Source organism: Spermophilus citellus (assembly GCF_964194105.1).
Source record: "Spermophilus citellus genome assembly, chromosome: 3".
Taxonomy (NCBI): Eukaryota; Metazoa; Chordata; class Mammalia; order Rodentia; family Sciuridae; genus Spermophilus; species Spermophilus citellus.
Genome location: NC_138184.1, coordinates 105743343 through 105766704, shown reverse-complemented (window position 1 = coordinate 105766704; position 23362 = coordinate 105743343). Strand labels below are relative to the sequence as shown.

The window sequence follows — 23362 nt, the reverse complement described above, 5'->3', positions numbered from 1 at the left end:
GTCTCAGCTTTTCAGACGCGGCGGTGCGGGGCGCGGAAAACGGAGAGGCTTACTTACTTCCTGCCGCCATCTTCCTCTTCTCGCTATTTCGGGATGATGGCGGGGTGCTGGCTCGCTCTCTCCGGTGTGTCTCTGCCTCGAGCTCCCACGCCTCTCTCATCCACGGCCTCCACAGCCAGCGCTGCCCTGGTCGCTCTGTCCGCCCCCAGCGTTCCCGGCTTCTAGCCAGCCACGCCGCGTCCCAGTCCGTGTTTTTCTGGCTCGAGCTCCAGCGGCGCCCGGGGCCGGGGAGGCGACCGCCGGCAAGTACCACAGTCCCCGGGCCCCGAGTCCCAGCGGCCACAAACCGACACTTCTAATAGACCTACCAGATCCCGGCAGGACCCCTCTTCATGGAATTTTGCTAGGAGTTCCTCAGTGTGAAGACTGCCGCTGTTCCAAAGGGTCTTTTTGATCTCGTTAATGTGGAGACATTAGAGTCACTGCTTCCTCGTCGGCGGCCATGTTCCCCCCCCTCTCTATTTCTCCCAAATGTAAAGGTCCTCCTGAATGATAACAGCGAATATCCATAGCATGATATTCTCCTCTATGGTAGAAAATGACCACTTCTCTGTCATGGACAACAGCTGTCATTCTTTCAGATTTTTTAATGTCATCTTCTCTGCCAACACAGACAGAAGAATATTCCTTATCTTCAGGATCTTGTACAGACCCATCAGGATCCATGCGTTACGTCCTCGCTCCGCCTTGGCGAGACCCACCCGCAGTGTCCTCCGCGGGTTGCGACTGCGCGAGCCAGAGCTCTAGCCCTCGTGTGGCGCCTCCGCCGGGAGGGCGTAGTCGTCCACGTTACAATGCACCAATTTTAAAAAAGTAATAAGTAAATAGAATAAACAGTAGAGAAAAAGGTTAATATAGATGAAGAAAGTGAGGGAAAGGGGAAGTACCATGGATTAAAATGGAAGAAAATATGTCTAATTGAACCCCACTATTACAAATGACTATAATGTAATGATAAAATCATTTAAAATACACTACATCATCTTGATGAAAATTCACCCTACAGTGCTATAGAGCAATAGATCTAATTTATCTTGCCTGACTGTAACATAGTACAGGTTCACCAACCTTTCTTCATAAATACTTAGAAGAGACAACAAAAAGGTCACTAATAATAGAGGTAATTTGAAAAATATTAACTATCAAAATATCCACAGGACTTTACTATTGAATGCCATAGGAACTTGGCATATCAGATCAATGATGATTTATGGTCTTTAGATTTTCAAGATTAGGGACCACTCATTTCCCATTGCATCTCATGTGCATATTTTGTCCTTTATGTCATTGCTACTGTACAAGGAACCAACATATTGACTTTTCTTCAACACTATGCTCTGGGAATTTATTTGTATGTTTTGATCATTTTGATTAGCTTCATCAGTTATTAATCATGTTTTATGCAATGGTCATTATGTAGTCCTTTATGGGAACTCATGCTTATTATGTCTATGTCATTGATTATTGGATGAAAAAAATTCCACAACCACTTGAAGTGAAACAGTGGCTCCTTCAGCATGGGTACCCTGAATATGTTCACAGTGGCAATATGACATAGTACAATGAAACAGGCATGAGAATCAGAATTTGCTTCTTTCAGGAAGAGCCAGGTAACCTGGAATGTTCCCAGAAAATTATACACAGTGATCTCAGGCAACAATGACACAGGATGTTGGCTTCATGGATTCATCTAAAGGTTTCTGAGAAGGTCAACAACACACTACTATTTTATTAATACCTAAAATAACAGGCATTATAATTTAAATTAACTCCTCAAAGAGTGTATCTCATAATGTTGGAAACACACACAATCCCTAATCTCAGTTCCCAAACAATCTTTTGCTCCAAACACACATTCCTTCTACCCATGCTGAGAGGCCATCTTTTGCCACCTTTTCAATCACCTCTCTTTATGCTAATGAACATGTTTGTCATGTGGATGTAGTGTGAACAATGACATTAAAGTGATTGTTCATAATAATTGTGCTCTAAAAAATGCCTAAAGATATATATATTTTTTGTACCAGGGACTGAACCCAGGCTCACTTAACAACTGAGATACATCCCAGCCATTTTTCAGACAATATTTTATTTAGACCCAGGATCTTGCTGAGTTGCTTAGGGCCTTGCTAAGTTACTGACGGTGGCTTTATACTCATCATTCTTCTTTCCATTCTGTCAAAGAGCAGTCAGGCTTGATCGCTGTGTAACCCCAACTCAACTCTATCTTGAAAAAAACTGCTAGATTAAGCATCTTCCTCTAGAAGGAGGAAGGAGGAGACGATCTAACCTTAGGAAGATGCACATCTGTGAGTTGAGATGGGCTCCTAAAGCACAGAGTTTAGAGGAAACTGGGACTTGTGACCTGTGGACAAGCAAACACATCCTGATGTAATTTCCATGGGAGGGTCCTCTACAACAATCTGAACACCGGTTTCTTCTCCCAAAACTGGGACTTCACATTCTGTCTTCCCAGAAGCATTCCTAATCCTCAGTGAGCACACTCATTGTCACACAAATTCTTTCTTTGAACTTATTTGAAAAGTTGATCATCTTCTCCTGATCCACTTTTGTCTCATTCAGTTTTATGACCAGATAAAAATGTAATGATTTCAATGGTTACATTTTCAAAAACCTGAGTCCATATATGGTGCAGGATCACTCACTTGAGACAAATTGTCCTGAGGCAAGAAAAGAATCCTGAGAGTGTGGATATGGGCACCTGGTGAGGCAGAAGACACATTCCATCCTGAAGGAAGTCAGAGGACAAAGGAAAAGGTACCTACATTACCAAAAGCAATATACAGATTCAAAGTAATTCCCAGCAAAATTCCAATTACATTATTCAAAGAACTAGAAAAAAAAATAGTTCAAAAATTCATTTGGAAAAAGACCCAGAATAGCCAAAGCAGTTCTAAGCAGTATGTCACCAGGCATCACAATACAATGCTGTTGGTAGACATCACAACTCCTTAATTCAAATTCTATTACAGAGTTATGCTGAGGGCCATTACCAAGTAGGAATGACGCATCGAAATTTCCTTGCCAGTGTACCCCATGTTAAATGGACTTGTCTTGGAATTTCGCTGTTGACATTGCATGTGTGTTTGAGAAAGGTGACCCTACTCAAGGATGAGGGTGGATCCAGGATTAGGGTGTATTCTGCAGTTTGAGGAAGTATAGTATCCCGGTCCTTGGGTTTAGGGCGTTCCCAGTTTAAGACAATAGGGATTTTAGGGAAGTTGGAGGTTGAAGATTATTGCTGCCGAGATTAGGACGTTCCTGCTGCCTGAGCTCCCGTTGAGCTCTCCTGAGATTCAGAGAGGATTTTGGGAAGAAAGCCTCGTGTAGTAGGTGAATTGGTAGCAGAACTGGGATTGCCCCAGAACGTGTGTGGAGGCCGGTGTGAGTTCGGGAATAAAGAATTGCTGTTTGAATCTACAAAGCTGTGTGGTGGCTCGTGATTCTGTGCCCAGCCGAGACATTGGCAGAGTTATACTAAAAAAAGCTGCATGGCACTGGCATAAAACAGACACATAGACCAATGGTACAAAAAATAAGACACAGACACATACTGTAGGTGTGTGTACATCTATAATCTTCTGGTCCTTGATAAAGGTACCAAAAACAGACAGCGTTTTTAACAAATGATGCTAAAAATACTGGTTATCCATATGTTGAAGATTGAAACTAGAATTATCCTGCATAAAAATGAGCTCAAGTGAATAAACATATAGGAATTAGAGCAGAATCTATGCCAACACTAGAAAAAACATAAGATCAACACTCCAGTTATTAGTCACAGGCAATGACTTTGTTAATAGTATCCCTAAAGCTCAGGAAATAATGCCAAGAATTAATAAATGGGATGACATCAACTTTAAAAGCTTCTGCACAGTAAGGGAAACAATTCAGATTGTGAAGAGAAAACCTACAGACTCTGCATCTGATAGAAAAAAAAGTTGGCTCCAATCTACATATTGTGCAGGTCGGGCTCAAAATTCCTTAATAGGACACCCATAGCACAAGAGTTAAAAACAAGAATCAACAATTGGGACTTACTCAAACTAAAAAGTTTTTTTTTTTTTCAGCAAGAGAAAGAATAAGAGAGGTAAATAGGGAGCCTACATCCTGTGAAAAAATTTTTACTCCTCACACTTCAGATAGAGCCCTAATATCCAGAGTATACAAAGAACTCAAAAAGTTAAACCACAAGAAAAAAATAACCCAATCAACAAATGGGCCAAGGACCTGAACAGACACTTCTCAGAGGAGGACATACAATCAATCAACAAGTACATGAAAAAATGCTCACCATCTCTAGCAGTCAGAGAAATGCAAATCAAAACCACCCTAAGATACCATCTCACTCCAGTAAGATTGGCAGCCATTATGAAGACAAGCAACAACAAGTGCTGGCTAGGATGTGGGGAAAAGGGTATGCTTGTACATTGCTGGTGGGTCTGCAAATTGGTGTGGCCAATTTGGAAATCAGTATGGAGATTCCTGGGAAAGCTGGGAATGGAACCACCATTTGACCCAGCTATTCCCCTTCTCAGACTATACCTAAAAGACCTAAGAAGAGCATACTACAGGGACACAGCCGCAACAATGTTTATAGCAGCACAATTCACAATAGCTAGAATGTGGAACCAACCTAGATGCTCTTCAATAGATGAATGGATTAAAAATGTGGCATTTATACACAATGGAGTATTACTCAGCACTAAAAAAATGACAAAATCATAGAATTTGCAGGGAATGGATAGCATTAGAGCAGATTATGCTAAGTGAAGATAGCCAATCCATAAAAAAACAAATGCCAAATATCTTCTTTGATATAAAGAGGGCAAATTAGAACAGAGCAGAGAGAAAGAGCATGAGAAGAAAATCATGATTAAACAGGGATGAGAGGGGGGAGGGAAAGGGAGAGAGAGGGGAAATTGCATGGTAATGGAAGGAGACCCTCATTGTTATACAAAATTACATATAAGAGGAAGTGAGGGGAAAGGGGGGAAAAACGAGAGAGAAATGAATTACAGTAGATGGGGTAGAGAGAGAATATGGGAGGGGAGGGCAGGGGAGGGAAGGGGGGATAGTAGAGGATAGGAAGGGCAGCAGAATACAACATATAATAGTTTGTCAGTATGTAAAAACATGGATGTGTAACCGATGTGATTCTGCAATCTGTATACAGGGTAAAAAGAGGAGTTCATAATCCGCTTGAATCAAATATATGAAATATGATTTGTCAAGAGCTTTGTAATGTTTTGAACAACTAATAATAAAAACGTATTAATAAAAAAAGAAAGTTTTGTTAGCTACTATTCTGAGAGAGGATTAATAACTAGACTACATAAAGAACTCAAAAATCTTTAAAATAAAAAAATCAGATAAATCAATGGGATAAATGGGCAATCAAACAGACACTTCTGAAAAAAGAAATGGTCAACAAATCTATGAAAAAAAATGTTTAAAATCATTACTAATTAGGGGAATAAAAATCAAAACTACACTGAGATTTCATCTTACATCAATCAGAATGGCAATCATCAAGAATACAAATAATAAATGCTGGAGAGGATGTGGAGAAAAAGTACATTTTACTCTGTTAGTGGGATGATAAATAACTACAACTAGAATAGAAATCAGTACAGTAATTTTCAAAAGACTAGGCATGGAACCATCATAAGATCCCGCTATGCCACTCCTCAGTATTTATCTTAAGGAATTAAATTCATAATATTATAGTGATACATGCATACCCATGCTTACAGCAACACAATTTGCAATAGCCAAACTAAGGAACCAGCCTTGGTGTCAATCAACAAGTGCATGAATGAAGCAAATGTGCTATATATACACAATAGAACTTTATTCAGCCATAGAAAATGAAAATATGCCCGTTGTAGAAAAGTTGAAGGAAGTAGAGACTCTCGTGTAAAGTGAAATAAAACAAATTTAGAAGGTCAAAGCTATATGTTTTCTCTAACACAAAGAAGCTGGAGAGGAAATAAGGAAAACAAGTTAGGGTGGTGGGCTGAGGGGATGTAATGGAAAGTCAAGGTGGATCAGTAGAGGAAAAGGACAAGAGGTGGGAGGAGAGGAGGAAGGTAGGAAGTGTTGGGAAATTATACTGGCCAAGTTAATTGTTATATGTGTGCATGTGCAAATATATAAGAACAAATCCCATTGTTATGTACAACTATAATGCACCAATAAAACAATGAAAAAAAAAGGAAGAGGCACATAGGGTAGACTAGAAGGCACCGGGGGCAAGTAAGGAGCCAGAGATTGGGAGATGGGGTGGGACTGAGGACAGGAAGCACAGAAGATTATCCAGTTCCTTTCCCCTTCCTTTCCAGGAGTCTTATACCCTCCATGTGAGTACATCAGTGGGCAGTGAGAATCTGGAGTGAGAAGAGCCAAAGCTGTAGTTTACCATGAATAGTAATGTGGTTCAAACAGGTGCTTCCCCTCATTATCTCTAAAGAAGTAGGGTGCCAATCCTAAACATGTTGAACTACAATGCACTATTTTCCAGAAGACTTATCAATAACAATAGGTCTCATCATCAAATCCAGCCCCAATTTTTATCCCAAGGCAGAGGACTCAGCAATATTTAAACATATATCCTAACACAAAGGGCCAAGAGAACTTGAGCAGATTGAGGAGCATGTGTGGTTCTCCCAGCCATATCTCTTCCTGAGAATGGGAGAGAATGGATCTACCCACCATCCTGATACTATGTTCTCAGGATACTGACACAGCACACAGAAGTCCTGGGAATCTTTATGTGACATTCACAGAACCTCCACTACTGGAAGGTTAGGGACATCCCAAAGGGGCTCTAATTCCTCAGCACTTCCACAAGCTCAGTCTATCCTGATTGAGAAAATAAATGCACATCAAACAATTTTAATCCCCTCAGCTAAGCTTTTTGACCAGTAAGGTAGAGGTATCCAGAATCCAAGGCATCTAAGTGTTGGGGGAGGAGAGGCAGATGCTAGAAACAGATTTGCATGGAAGACCCTCCCTCCTCTGAGTCATGGGAGGGGATAAGAGAGGTGTGTGGAGCCAGGCCCAGTGTTGGGGCTCAGGAGGCAGACTCTTCAGGCATCACCACCATGGCCTGGGCTCTGCTTGTCCTTACCCTCCTCACTCAGGGCACAGGTGATGCCCTAGGGAAGGGACACAGGAACATCAGGGCTAATGTATCTTCCCCAGCTCTGGTTCATCTAGGATCAGCAATGAAAAAACAGAGTGTGTTTTTCTATATTTTCAGGTTCCTGGTCCCAGTCTGCTCTGACTCAACCTCCATCAGCCTCTAGGTCTATAGAACAGCCAGTCACCATCTCCTGCACTGGAACCAGCAATGATATTGAGATTTGTAATAATGTCTCCTGGTATCGAAATCTCCCAGGAGCATCTCCCAAAATCCTGATTTTTGGAGCCACTAATCATCCCTCCAGTGTATCTGATCACTCCTCTGGCCCCCAGTCTGGCAATTCAGCCTCTCTGACTATTTCTAGCCTTCAGGCTGGGGATGAGCCTTATTATTATTGCTGCTGATATACAAGCAGCAGCAATTTACACAGTGCTCCAAGTTTATGGGGAATGGGTGCAAAAATGTGACTTGAGCTCACATGTTCCTATTCACTAAGAAGTTTCTTCCTCAGCCCTGCACAGAGACAGCTTCAGGCCACAGGGCCATGAGAATCCAGATCTCTCTCAGTTCCTCTTTTGTTCAACCATGAAGTGTAAAAGGAAACAAAATTTCCTACTCATTGTCTAAGGCCAATAATAATTTCTTCTTTGCTGTACGATATTTTACCTGAATATGTAACTCTTCCTAAATTCTTACATTAGGGAAAGGACACTATGAAGATGCCCATTTGGTCCAGTGCCAGTAGTTCTGAGGGAAATCCTCAACCTTGGTACCTCCTATTCCCATATTATTTCCGTATTATTCCCTGTACTGACCTGCATGGAATTACTCAGTCAACATCTCTGCTTTTGCTCTTCATGAGCACATCTGTTGGTGAAGTAACAACCACTGAGAAATTCTGAGGACATTACTGAGGGAATGAGGACAAATTGAAAGATGCTGTCTTCCTTTAAGTCTTAAACTTTTGTCATCAAAGTCAAGTGAGGTATACCAGACAGAATTTTAGTTGTAACTGTGTTCTTTGCAAGGATTATCTCTTCCCTCAAACACCTGAACACTTTTCCAGGATGGCCCTGCGTCTCTCAATAGAATAAGGTTTTTTTGTTTTGTTTTGTTTTGTTTTTCAAAAAATCCTTTTGCTCAAGAAGGAAGATATGTTGTGTGTGTATACCTTTTCTTCCTCTGTGGTTGTCAACAGTTCATGATTACAATGGTGACCACAAACCAATTTCTACCTAGGACTCCTCTTAAAATGGGTAACTGAGTACATTTATACATAAAAATATAGCCAAGAATTCTTTAAACAAGTGAGTAAGCATAGACTTGTTTCCCAAAAGGTGAGACACAGTAACTGATTCTACCTAGTTTACAGAACCTAAAGACATCCAAAGCTTGTTCCATTCCTTAACACTTGTCTGAACAATGGACAGGCTTAAGTCCCTCCATTAAGTGCTGGAGCAGGAGAAAGTGAAGCAGAGAGTAAGAGCAGAAGACAGGTTGGCATTGATTTGGGACACAGGAGAGTGGCACAGACCTTCACTGATATGTGTTTCCTACTATGGTACTGGGTGGAGAAAGTGGCCATTAGAGACTTAGTCTGTGGAGTAGATGCTTGCACATTGTCACTCAGACTAATAAGCAAGGCCACATATACCAAATCAAATAATTTCTGTTAGACCTTTGCACAGGCGAACAGCTCAGCTTCTCCCTCCTTTCTCTGGTATCCATCACCAGTTATTCCTGATGATCCAAGTGTGGGTTTAGAACATGGAATGGATCAAGATGAACCAAGTCTTCTTTCTTCAAGTATTGGGGCATGCATACAGAACAATAAAATATTTTTAAAAGATTAATTTTAATCAGTGCACTGGAAATAATGACAAAGACTGATGAGGATACTTCATAGGAGGATCTCATTTAGGAAAGATTTTGGGGCACTTTTCTGGCCACTAACACAGGGAAGCAGCTATACCATTGATGATAAAGGCATGCACATCGAGATTCAGATATCAGCCTGAGTCATTGATTAAGACAGGAAGGCTGCCAATCTTACTGGAGTGAGATGGTATCTTAGGGTGGTTTTGAGTTGCATTTCTCTGACTGCTAGAGATGGTGAGCATTTTTTCATGTACTTGTTGATTGATTGTTTGTCCTACTCTGAGAAGTGTCTGTTCAGGTCCTTGGCCCATTTGTTGATTGGGTTATTTCTTATCTTATTGTTTAATTTTTTGAGTTCTTTGTATACTCTGGATATTAGGGCTCTATCTGAAGTGTGAGGAGTAAAGATTTGTTCCCATGATGTAGGCTCCCTATTTACCTCTCTTATTGTTTCTCTTGCTGAGAAAAAACTTTTAAGTTTAATTAAGTCCCATTTGTTGATTCTAGTTATTAACTCTTGTGCTATGGGTGTCCTATTAAGGAATTTGGAGCCCGACCCCACAATATGTAGATCAGAGCCAACTTTTTTCTTCTATCAGATGCAGAGTCTCTGATTTGATATCAAGCTCCTTGATCCATTTTGAGTTAACTTTTGTGCATGGCGAGAGGAGGGGATTCAGTTTCATTTTGTTGCATATGGATTTCCAGTTTTCCCAGCACCATTTGTTGAAGATGCTATCCTTCCTCCATTGCATGCTTTTAGCCCCTTTATCAAATATAAGATAGTTGTAACTTTGTGGATTAGTCTCTGTGTCCTCTATTCTGTACCATTGGTCCATCCGCCTGTTTTGGTACCAGTACCATGCTGTTTTTGTTAATATTGCTCTGTAATATAGTTTAAGGGTACTCTTGTACATTGCTGGTGGGACTGCAAATTGGTGCGGCCAATTTGGAAAGCAGTATGAAGATTCCTGGGAAAGCTGGGAATGGAACCACCATTTAACCCAGCTATTGCCCTTCTCGGACTATTCCCTGAAGACCTTAAAAGAGCGTACTACAGGGATACTGCCACATGGTTGTTCATAGCAGCACAATTCACAATAGCTAGACTGTGGAACCAACCCAGATGCCCTTCAATAGATGAATAGATAAAAAAAAATGTGGCATTTATACACAAAGGAGTATTACTCTGCAGTAAAAAATGACAAAATCATGGAATTTGCAGGGAAATGGATGGCATTAGAGCAGATTATGCTAAGTGAAGCTAGCCAATCCCTAAAAAACAAATGCCAAATATCTTCTTTGATATAATGAGAGCAATTAAGAACAGAGCAGGGAGGAAGAGCAGGGGGAAAAGATTAACATTAAACAGAGACATGAGGTGGGAGGGAAAGGGAGAGAAAGGGGGAATTGCATGGAAATGGAGGGAGACCCTCATTATTATACAAATTTACATATAAGAGGTTGTGAGGGGAATGGGAAAATAAACTAGGAGAGAAATGAATTACAGTAGATGGGGTAGAGAGAGAAGATAGGAGGGGAGGGGAGGGGGGATAGTAGAGGATAGGAAAGGTAGCAGAATACAACAGTCACCAATATGGCAGTATGTAAAAATGTGATGTGTAACCGATGTGAATCTGCAATCTGTATCTGGGGTAAAAATGGGAGTTCATAACCCACCTGATTCTAATGTATGAAATATGATATGTCAAGAGCTTTGTAATGTTTTGAACAACCAATAAAAAAAAGAAAAAAAAGACAGGAAGGGCCCAGGAATCCTTAGAATATAAAAGCACATAAAGGAAATCTTAAAGGCAGGATCAGAGATCAGAGGGTATGGTCAGAGAGAGAGGGCTAAGTAGTGGGAACAGGGGCTCCTGCAGGTAAGGACAGTAGAACAGGAATCTGGTTAAATCTGAATACAGAAACAGGCCAATAAGTTTTCTTCTATTGGTTCTCCATGAGCAACTAATACTGTCAAGGTCTCTATAGTTGTCACCTAGAGAATAGAGTGTATCCTGCAAAGTGATAGGTGGATCAACTGTTGAGATTATCACTGATTTCTAGTCCATCTCACAGGACTTGTTGAATTTAGTATATGTGGCCTTTGCTTATTAGTCTGTGTGACAACGTGCAAGCTTCTTACATGCAAGACCTGAACATAGAAGTCCTTTTTGATTAAAATAATAACAAATTACAACTTTCCCCTCTGTGTTTTATATGAGGGGACAGATTACTTGCTATGACTTATAGATCAGTACTCTTTTGTTCTTCGATATCAATCTTCTTTTAATCTATCTAACAGGTTTCCCATCTGTTGCTGTTGCTTTGTGGTTTACTCTATCTCCTGGTTCCATGCTATAACATTGTCTCTCTCATATATGTATGAAGATGTGAATTTCGTGTCAACATACATCATATATAATCAGAGATATGATAAATTCTGGTATAATGGTGTATTAAGAATTGTAATGTGGGCTGGGGATGTGGCTCAAGCGGTAGCGCGCTCGCCTGGCATGCGTGCGCCCGGGTTCAATCCTCAGCACCACATACCAACAAAGATGTTGTGTCCGCCGAGAACTAAAAAATAAATATTAAAAATTCTCTCTCTCTCTCTCTCTCTCTCTCTCTCTCTCTCTCTCTCTCTCTCTCTCTCCCCTCTATCACTCTCTCTTTAAAAAAAAAGAATTGTAATGCAAAAATAAAGGAAAAGAAAACATTGTCTCTCTCCACCCATTCCATGTACTTTGACATTATTTCTACTATCATTTTTTAAAGGTTGGTGTGGAGTCTTTGCAATATATTCTCTATTATGATACTCTTGTCTCATTTGATCCATACAACATATGTTCGTTGTCCTCACATCAGTTGAAACTTTCCTGGGCCTAGTGGTCTCTTGCCTTTTTACAGGTTATGTATAATTATATGTTATGGTATGATGAGACTATTTAAAATCCTAAATTGATATTTTTGTTTTAGCTGACTATATGACCATTTTGACTAAATCATGTTGTTTTGACATTGCATTCTTCCCTCCCTGGGATCAGATTCTTGCAAGGGTAGCTCAGAATTGAGCCTGCGTTGCAGGGGGATTTTTCCCAACTCATTCCTTTCCACAACCTTCCCACTCTGAATGGCTCCTCAGGCCTTCCCTTCTGGTCTTCTGGCAACAAAACCGGGAATTCAGGTTCCCTGCATTTTTGTGTCAAAGGACAAGGCTACACTAAGTGCTAAGAAGACAGGTAACAAAAGTAGTAGAATTAAGTGACACTGTCTTGGGGAATCAGCTCTTCAAATGAAAAAGGTAAGCCTCATGGTTTCCACTGCCTCTTCTGGGACCACAGAAAAATGTCCCAGGGCAGAATCAAGTAGAATGGAGAAGAGAAAATGTGCACATCCCAAAGTTTGTCAGAGCATAAGGAATTCCCTTTTTCCTCTTGGAGACACAAGAGTGGGGCTAATTCTGGAATCTTTCTGTCCACATGTTGGTGTCCTGTTCAGGTCCCAGGAACTTTTAAGAGCAGGCCTGGGATTCAACTTAGATGTAGAAAACTCTCTGCTATTTGGGTGTTTTTACTGTGCTAATGGTTCCTTCAGTCTGTTTCTGTGATTTGTTTTCCTAGGTGACCATAAATATCTTCCATAAATACTGTGTGAGCTTTATTTGCTGGATTCAGTCTGAAAAGATAATGTGTGCTTAATGCACTCTAAATGAAATCGGAAAGCATCAATGATATTTTTATGTAGGAAATTAAATAACTCTGAACCAGAGGCTATGCAAAACACAGAAATCAATTTTAAAAATACTTTCAGAAAATGAATGGAGAGCTTGTTTGGAAGTTCTAGCAGGGGAGCTCAGCTACTGGTATACCCTTGACCGAAGATTACTCCTCTTCTATCGGAGAAGGTCATCCTCATTGGGGGAAAAAAAAGAGTACAAGTATAATGGCATAATTTGGCATGAATATACTTTATACAGAGTAACAAAAAAATGTTCTGTATATGGGTAATAATGAGTGTAATGCATTCCACTACTGTCATGTATTTAAAAAATAAATAGAAAAAGAAAAGAAAAGAAAATGAATGGAGAACAATTAGTCACACATGTGCTGATTTTTAAATTTTTTAATTTGTTTTGATTATTTCTACATGACAGTAGAATACATTTATGCAATTTGATATATCATATATAAATAGGATATAACTTTTCATTTTTCTCAGTGTACATGTTGTAGAATCATATTGGTCATGCCATCATATCTCTCTCTCTCTCTCTCTCTCTATATATATATATATATATATATATATATATATATATATATATATACACATACACACACACACACACACACACACACACACACGCACACACACACACACACATGAATTAGCACCCGCATATTACAGAAAACATTTTTCCTTTGGATTTTGGGGATTGGCTTAATTCACTTAGCATGACATTCTCCAACTCCATCCTATTACTGTCAAAGACCATAATTTAACTCTTCTTTAAAGCTGAGTAATATTCCATTGAACAAATATACCACATTTCTTTATTCATTCATCTGTTGAAAGTTTCCTAGGTTGGTTCCATATTTTAGCTACTGTGAATTGAGCTGATATAAACATTGACATGGCAGCATTATTGTAGAATAATGATTTTAAGTCCTTTGGGTATAAAGGAGTAGTAAAATAGCTGGGTCAAACAGTGTCTCCATTCCAAGTTTTCCTGAGGAATCTCCATACTACTTTCCATAGTATTTGCACCACTTTGTAGTCCCACCAGCAATGTGAATGTACCTTTTTCCCCACATCCTTGCCAACATTTATTGTTGCCTTTATTCTTGATGATTGCCACTCTGACAGGAGGGAGATAAAATATTAATTTAGTTTTGATTTGCAAGTCCAATATAATTAAATAGAAAAAAATGAAAGAATTCCTTTTAAAAACTGGAACAAATAAGGATGTACTCTTCCACTATTTCTATTCAACATCATCCTTGAAATTCTAGCCAGACCAATTAGACAAAATAAAGAAATTAAAGGGATACAAATAGGTAAAGAAAGAAACTATGACTGTTTTCTTTTTTTCTGATTTTTTTCTTTTTTATTTCACTTCACTTTTTAAAATTTTTGTTTATTTTTTTAGTCATACATGACAGTAGAATACATTTTGATATATAATACATACATGGAATGTACATACATCAATCATATTGTTTATTCTATTCTGCTGCCCTTCCTATCCTCCCTACTCCTCCCCTCGTCTCCCATCCTTTCTCTCTATCCAATCTAATGTGACACACTTTTTTTTTTCTTTTTCTTATTACAACATCATATATGTATTCTGTATAACAATGAGGTTCTCCTTCCATCGTCTGTGCAACTCCCCTTCTCCCTCTTTTTTCCTCCCACCTCTCTTCCCTATTTAGTGGTAGTCTTCTTTTCATGCTCTTCCTCCCTATTTTATTTTGCGTCACCTCCATTATATCAGAGAAGACATTCGGCATTTGTTTTTAAGGGATTGGCTAACTTCACTTAGCATAATCTGCTCTAATGCCATCCATTTGCCTGCAAATGCCATTATTTTATAATTTTTAGTGCTGAGTGATATTCCATTGTGTATAAATGCCACATTTTTTAATCCATTCATCTATTGAAGAGCATCTAGATTGGTTCCACATTCTAGCTATTGTGAATTGTGCTGCTATAAACATTGATGTGGCTGTGTCCCTGTAGTATGCTCTTCTTGGGTCTTTTAGGTATAGTCTGAGAAGGGGAATAGCTGGGTCAAATGGTGGTTCCATTCCCAGCTTTCCCAGGAATCTCCATACTGCTTTCCAAATTGGCTGCACCAATTTGCAGTCCCACCAGCAATGTATGAGTGTACCTATTTCCCCTGCATCCTTGCCAGCACTTATTTTTGTTTGACTTCATAATGGCTGTCATTCTTATTGGAGTGAGATGGTATTTTAAAGTAGTTTTAATTTGCATTTCTATGATTGCTAGAGATGGTGAATATTTTTTCATGTATTTGTTGATTGATTGTATATCCTCTTCTGAGAAGTGTCTGTTCAAGTCCTTGGCCCATATGTTGATTGGGTTATTTGCTTTTTTGTTGTTTAACTTTTTGAGTTCTTTATATACTCTAGAGATTAGAGCTCTATCTGATGTTTGAGGAGTAAAAATTTGTTCCCAGGATGTAGGCTCCCTATTCACCTTGCGTATTATTTCTCTTGCTGAGAAAAAACTTTTTAGTTTGAATTCATCCCATTTGTTGATTCTTCGTTTTAACTCTTGTGCTATACATGTCTTATTAAGAAATTTGGGGCCTGCACCCACGTGATGAAGATTAGGACCAACTTTTTCTTCTATTAGACACAGAGTCTCTGGTCTGATTCCTAGCTCCTTGATCCATTTTGAGTTGACTTTTGTGCAAGGTGAGAGAAAGGGATTCAATTTGATTTTATTGCATATGGATTTCCAGTTTTCCCAGCACCATTTATTGAAGATGCTATCCTTTCTCCATTGCATGGTTTTAGCACCTTTGCCAAATATAAGGTAGTTGTAATTTCATGGATTTGTCTCTGTGTCCTCTATTTTGTACCATTGGTCTACCAGCCTGTTTTGGTGCCAGTACCATGCTGTTTTTGTTACTATTACTCTATAGTATAGTTTAAAATTTGGAATCATGATACCACCAATTTTACTCTTCCTGCTTAGAATTACTTTAGCTATTCTGGGTTTCTTGTTTTTCCAGATGAATTTCATGATTGCCTTTTCTATTTCTGCAAGGAATGTCATTGGGATTTTGATGGGAATTGCATTGAATCTGTAAAGTGCTTTTGTTAGTATGGTCATCTTAATAATATTAATTCTACCAATCCATGAGCAAGGTAAATCCTTCCATCTTCTAAGGTCTTCTTCTATTTCTTTCTTTAGAGTTCTGTAGTTTTCACTGTATAGCTCTTTCACCTATTTTGTTAAGTTGATTCCCAGGTATTTTATTTTTTTGAGGATATTGTGAATGGAGTAGTTGTTCTCATTTCCATTTCAGTGAATTTGTCACTGATATACAGGAATGCCTTTGATTTATTGGTATTGATTTTATATCCTGCCACTTTGCTGAATTTATTTACTAGTTCTAGAAGTTTCTTGGTTGAATTTTTGGGGTCTGCTAGGTATAGGATCATGTCATCTGCAAAAAGTGCTAATTGAAGTTCTTCTTTTCCTATATTTATGCCTTTAATTTCTTTTGTCTAATTGCTCTGGCAAGTTTTTCAAGAACTATGTTGAATAGATGTGGTGAGAGAGGGCATCCCTGTCTTGTTCCAGATTTTAAAGGGAATGCCTTCAATTTTTCTCCATTTAGGATGATGCTAGGCTAGCCTGAGGCTTAGCATAGATAGCTTTTACCATGTTAAGGTAGTTTCCTATTATCCCTAATTTTTCTAGAGTTTTGAACATAAAGGGATGCTATATTTTGTCGAATGCTTTTCCAGCATCTATCGAGATGATCATATGGTTTTTTTTTTCCTTAAGTCTATGTGGTGAATTACATTTATTGATTTCTGTATATTGACCAGCCTTGCATCCCAGGGATGAATCCCACTTGGTCATGGTGCATGATCTTTTTGATATGTTTTTTTATCCGATTTGCCAAAATTTTATTGAGGATTTTTGCATCTAAATTCATTAGGGATATTGGTCTGTAGTTTTCTTTCTTTGAGGTGTCTTTATCTGGTTTGGGAATCAGCGTACTATCACTGTTTTCTAATGACATGATTCCATATCTAGAAGATCCAAAAAATCCCGCCAGAAAACCTATAAAACTAATACATGAATTCAGCAAAGTAGCAAGATATAAAATCAACATCCATAAATAAAATGCATTCTTATATATCAGTGGTGAATCCACTGAAAGAACAAGTAGAAAAACTATCCCATTTATAATAGCCTCAGAAAAGTAAAATATTTGGGGATCAATCTAACAGAAGAGGTGAAAGACTTCTACAATGAAAACTACAGAACCCTAAAAACAGAAATTGAAGAATACTTGATAAGATAAAAAGATCTCCCATGCTCCTGGATAGGCAGAATTAATATTGTCAAAATGGCCATAGTACCAAAAGTTTTATACAGACTTAATGCAATTCCTATTAAAATCCCAATAGCACTCTTCATAGAAATAGGAAAAGCAATCATAAAATTTATTTGGAAAAATAAGAGACTCAGAAGAGCTAAAGCAATTCTTAGCAAGAAGAATGACACAATACCAGACCTTAAACTATACTGCAGAGATATAGTAACAAAACAGCATGTTATTGGCATCAAAATAGAATTGTAGACCAGTGGTACAGAATAGAAGACACAAAGACAAACCAACATAAATATGGTTTTGTCATACTAGACAAAGGTGCCAAAAACATTTACCTGAGAAAAGATAGTCTCTTCAACAAATGCTGCTAGAAAAACATGAAATCCATATGGTGCTAAATGATAAAACTTCTATTGCTCACCCTGCACGAAAATCAACTCAAACTGGATCCAAGACTTAGGCACTAGAAAAAAGACCCTGCACTTAATAGAATAAAAAGTAGTCCCAAATCTTCATGATGTCAGCTTAGGATTGACTTCCTTAACAACACTCCTAAAGCAGAAGAAGTAAAGTCAAGAATCAATATATTGGGATTTAAATGCAAAAACCACTTCTCAATGAATGAAATAATAAACAATGTGAGGATAGAGCTCTATCAGATTAGGAGAAAATTTTTACCACATACACCTTTGATAAAGCATTAATCTCAAGGATATACAAAGAACTCAAAAAACTTAACAAGAAAAAATCAAATAACCCAATCTATAAATGGGCTAAAGAACTGAACAGTTAGTTCACAGAAGAAGAAACACAATTGATCAACAAATATATGAAAAAGTGCTCAACACCTCTAGCTGTTTATATTTTATATCCTTCAGATAAGTATGGTTGATCATGCCACATTCATGTGATAGGTCAGAACAAAACAAAGAAGATACCAGATTATTTAAATAACTGTTTTTCTTTGGATACATAAGTTAAACATAAAATTAATGTAATCTTCAGGTAAGTATGATGTTTATAGAAAAAATAAAAGATGTTTATGCTAGGTGAAATAAGCTAGGCACAGAAAGATAAACACCATATAAACTCAATTATATGTGCAATATATAGGAGAAGGACTCACAGAGATAGAGAGTAAAATGATTCCACAGCAGGGGTGAGGTGAAGTAGGAATAAGAACAAAAGTGCGATGCTCATAAAAGGGGACATGTTTTCTGTAATACAGGAGGAATGATTTCCACTGGTCTAAGGCATAGTGTGATGATTCTAGTTAATACTAATGTATTATGTTTTTCTAAATCAAATAAGAATATATCTTAAATATTCTCTTCAGATAAAGTGATTTTAAAATTTCAGAATAGTGCATCACATAAAAATGGAAAGTGGATAAATGATTTCTTTCACAGGTAGGAAAAGTGAATGAAGATGTTGAGAGAGAGAGAAATTGGGAAAGACTGCTAATGATCATGGAGTTTCCTTTTTCTGTGATGAAAATGCTCTAAAATTAATTGTGGCGATGGTTGCACAACTTTGAACATGGTCAAGCACATTGTAGCATATATACTTGGAATGGTTGAATTGTTGTTATGTGAGGTATAACTCAGTAATGTTGATTTACAAAATGAGGTAATGTACATTCTGAACTTTTTTTCTCTGACATTTCATCAACTGCACTATCTATGTTTCTCTTACTGTAGTATCCTGATTGTACAACCACTGAAATGAAAAGTTGTGCTGAAGTTATGTACAATGAATGAAAATGCATTCTGCTGTCATATATACTTAATGAAAATACATTAATTAATTTTAAAACCCATTAAAAAGAAAAAAACTAAGACACTCCCTAAAATCAAAAGCTGGAAGAATTCAACAATACAGGTTTGCTCAAAAAATACTAAACAAGTTCCTTCAGACTTAAATAACACAAGAAAATAAGTGAAGTCATATGAAAAAAATTAAAAAAAAAAAACACTGGTAGGACTAGGGATATAGCTCAGTGGTAGTGTTGACCTACAACACTGAGGCCCTGGGTTCAATATCTTGCACTGCAGAATTAAAAATAAATTAACTAAATAAATTAAAAACAATGGTAAGTGTTCAGGTCCTTGGCCAATTTATTGATTGGATTAGTTTTTTTTTTGTTGTTTGTTTGTTTTTGGTTCTTAGCTTGTTGAGTTCTTTATATACCCTAGAGATTAGTGCTTTATCTTATGTGTGAGGGTTAAAAATTTGCTTCCAGGATGTAGGCTCCCTATTCACCTCACAGATTGTTTCTTTTGCTGAGAAAAAAACAAAACAACTTTTTAGTTTGAATCCATCCCATTTGTTGATTCTTGGTTTTAATTCTTGAGCTATAGGCTTCTTATTAAGGAAGTGGGGCCTAATCCTATGTGATGAAGATTAGGTCCTATTTTTTCTTCTATTATACACATAGTCTCTGGATTAATTCCTAGATCCTTGATCCATTTTGAGTTAACTTTTGTGCATGTTAAGAGATAGGGATTCAATTTCATTTTGTTGCATATGGAATTCCAGTTTTCCCAGCACCATTTGTTGAAGATGCTATCTTTTCTCCAGTGCATGCTTCAGACACTTCTCAGAAGAGGCTATACAATCAATAAACAAATATATGAAAAATGCTCAACATCTGTAGCAATCAGAGAAATGCAAATCAAAACTACTCTAAGATACCATCTCACTCCAGTAAGAATGGCAGCTACTATGAAGACAAACAACAACAAGTGTTGGTGAAGATGTGGGGAAAAAGGTACACTCCTACATTGCTAGTGGGACTGCAAATTGGTGCAGCCAAATTTGAAAGCAGTATGGAGATTCCTTGGAAAACTGGGAATGGAACCACCATTTGACCTAGCTATACCTCTCCTCCATCTATACTCAAAGGACTTAAAAACAGCATAGTACAGGGACATAGCCACATCAATGTTTATAGCAGCACAATTCACAATAGCTAAACTGCAGAGTCAACCTAGATGTCCTTCAGTGGATGAATGGATAAAAAGGTGGCATTCATACACAATGGAATATTACCCGTACTAAAGAAGAACAAAAGCATGGCATTTGCAGGTAAATGGATGGTATTAGAGAAGATTATGCAAAGTGAAGTTAGCCAATCCCCAAAAAACAAATGCCAATTTTTTTTTCTGATATAAGGGGGGAGACTCAAAGAGAGATCATGGGAGGAAGATTATTTCTAGATAGGAAAGAGGGGTGGGAGGGAAAGGGAGGGGGAAGAGGAATAGCAAGGATGGGGGAATGTAATGGTTATCATTATACAAAATTTATGTAAAAACATTTGAAGTTGCTGTCAACATACCTTATATACAAACAGAGATATGAAAAATTGTGGTATATATGTGTATTAAGAATTGTAATGTATTAAAAAAGAGTACATGTATAATGGCATATTTTGTCATGAACATACTTTATATAAAGAGTTAAGAAAACTTATATTGTAAATGGGCAATAATGAGTGTAATACATTTCACTATTGTCATGTATGGAAAAGTAAATAAAAAAATGGTAAAGGTTTCTACACAGATAAAATAAAACCTAGTATATTGAAATTTAAAAAAAAAAAACGAGGTATTGCATTTGTTCATTAGCCTGAATTAATCATTCATCAATTTACATATGTGTAACAATACCATCATGTAACCCATAATATAAAATGTCAGTTTAAAATATAAAATATTTTTTGGCCATGGTGTCACATGCCTGTAACACCATCAGCTTGGAGGCTGAGGCACAGGATCATGAGTTCAAAGCAAACCTCAGCAACATGATGAGGTCCTAAGCCACTTAGCAAGTTCCTGTCTCTAAATAAAATATAGAAAGTGCTTCAGATGGGGTTCTGTGGTTGAATTCCTGGGGTTCAGTAACCAGTACCAATAAAATAAAATTAAAATCAATTAAAAACAAAACAGAATTGTTTTCTAACATTAAAGAGATCTCGGAGGATAGGCACCAGCAGAGGACACTGTGGGGTGGCCCAGCCCTGGAGGTTCACAGAGATACAGTGATATCTCACCAGAGACACTGAAGATCTAGGCGCTGACAGAGATGATGGAGTTCAGCAGATCTTACTCTCCTGGGAAATTGAGAATACTCAATTCAAGTTTCTGATTCTCAAGAAATCTAAGGCAGGAAATTTTCATTCCCAGAGCTGAACTCTTCAGCAGAGGGCTGCAGGAGTGTACAAAATCCAGGACAGGCCAGATATGGCTGAGGAGAGAGGCAGGTGCAGAAAGCAGATTTGCATTGAGGACTTCCTCTCTCTGAGACAAGGAGAGAGATAAAAGCAGTCTGGAGGAGCCAGGCCAAGTGCTGGAGTCTGAGGAGGAAGTTCTCTGGGGCACCTCCACCATGGCCTGGGTTCTGCTTCTGCTTAACCTCCTCAATCAGGGTAAAAGTGTGGTATTTATTGAGAAGGGCTCTTGGGGACATCTGGGTTGATGTTTTCCCTCCTCATGCTCAGGTTTAGCAGACCAAGCATTAATTCAACATAGAGTATGTTTCCCTCTTTCCAGGTTTCTGGGCCCAGTCTGCTCTTAATCAGCCTCCCTCAGTCTCTGGAACTCCTGGACAGTCAGTCACCATCTCCTGTGCTGGAACCAGCAGTGACATTGGGAAATATAATGAAGTCTCCTGGTACCAAAATCGTCCAGGAACAACCCATAAACTCATGATTTATGGTGTTAGTAGTAGGCCCTCAGGGATCCCCGATCGCTTCTCTGGCTCCAAGTCTGGCAACACAGCCTCTCTGACCATCTCTGGGCTGCAGCTGGAGGATGAGGCTGATTACTACTGCTGTTCATATGCAGGCAATTACAATTACCACAGTGGGCCAAGTTGAAGGAGAAGTGAGACCAAAACCTCCGCAAAGCATAGAAGCTGTGTCTTGCTCTGAAGATGTTTCGTGAACTCGGTTCAGAAATTTCTTTCTGCAAAAAGAACTAGAAATTTAGCTTCTCTCAGCTCCCCTCTTGTCCCATAGTGCAATAACAAGCAAAATGTAACCCTTGTTTTTAAGTTCTTGGGACAGTGACAGCTTATTCTGCTCTGGTGATGTGGTCTTTCTAATCCTTCATCTAAAGAAAAAGAAGGTCAAATCCATGCCTATAAATGCAATTCCTCCAGTTCTCAGTGAAATCACAAGTCCCTCAGGTCAATGTATGTGAGTCTTCTCCTGGTTAGGATGGGTGTTATGTAAATGGCTCCTTTTATCATAAATGAAAAAGAAGTTTGGAGGGTGAGAATCTCATTCTCAGGAATTCTCAATGTATATGAATTCCATGGTATGCAACCAAATTCCTAGAAGGAGCCCCAGTTAGAATGAAAGGGATAATTTCATATACAGACATGATCCTCAAATTATAGTGGAATAACATCCTGACAACCCCTTGTAAATAAAAAATACCATTAAAAAAGTATCTTAATACACCTAAGCTACTGAATGCCATTGCTTAGTAACCACATTCACTATGGAATATAGGTTTTTTGCCCTCATGATTACAAAGCTTCCTGGGGCTTCAACTTCCCCAAACCTCAATCAAGGTCCAATACACATGAAACTAGCCTAGGAAAAGATCAAAATTGAAAACTAGAAGTATGGTTTCTATCAGATGCCAATTGTCTTCTCACCATAATAAAATATAGAAATTACAAAGGTTAAGCCATTGTAAAGTGGCCACAATATTGATAAAGGATATGAAAAAACATAATGTGAATTTTACACACACACACACACACACACACACACACACACACACACACTGCCTGTTTATTCTTTTTTGAGGACACTCATTGCCTACATAATAGCTCACATGTTTATTCCACATGTTATAAGTTTTCCTCTGCTTTGGGGAGGATTCTTTTCATTTTCCCTCCTATGCACTTCCTTGATTAGATCATATTGTGAAGCTCTCTGAGTGTTTCCTGTTTAGCATCTATCTACTCTACATTTCATATTTTCCAGGAGAGCCTCCATCTGTAATCTTTTCACACAGTTTGCCTTTAAACTTTCATTTCCTTCCTGTATTTTTCTAGATTTTTATTCACTTCAAAAGTGTTTTTGACCTTATTTCTGGGATGGGTTTTGCAATGTCTGTCTAAAGCCTTTGTCAGAGAAACCCCAC

The 23362-nt window shown here is 38.2% G+C and overlaps 1 gene segment (V, D, J or C); it reads left to right on the top strand.

Annotated features, from left to right (window-relative positions):
* The first annotated feature begins 724 nt into the window (after nt 1–724).
* LOC308643381 (immunoglobulin lambda variable 2-11-like) lies at nt 725–22080 on the top strand. The segment is given in 2 exons: nt 725–836; nt 21755–22080.
* Nucleotides 22081–23362: the final 1282 nt, after the last annotated feature.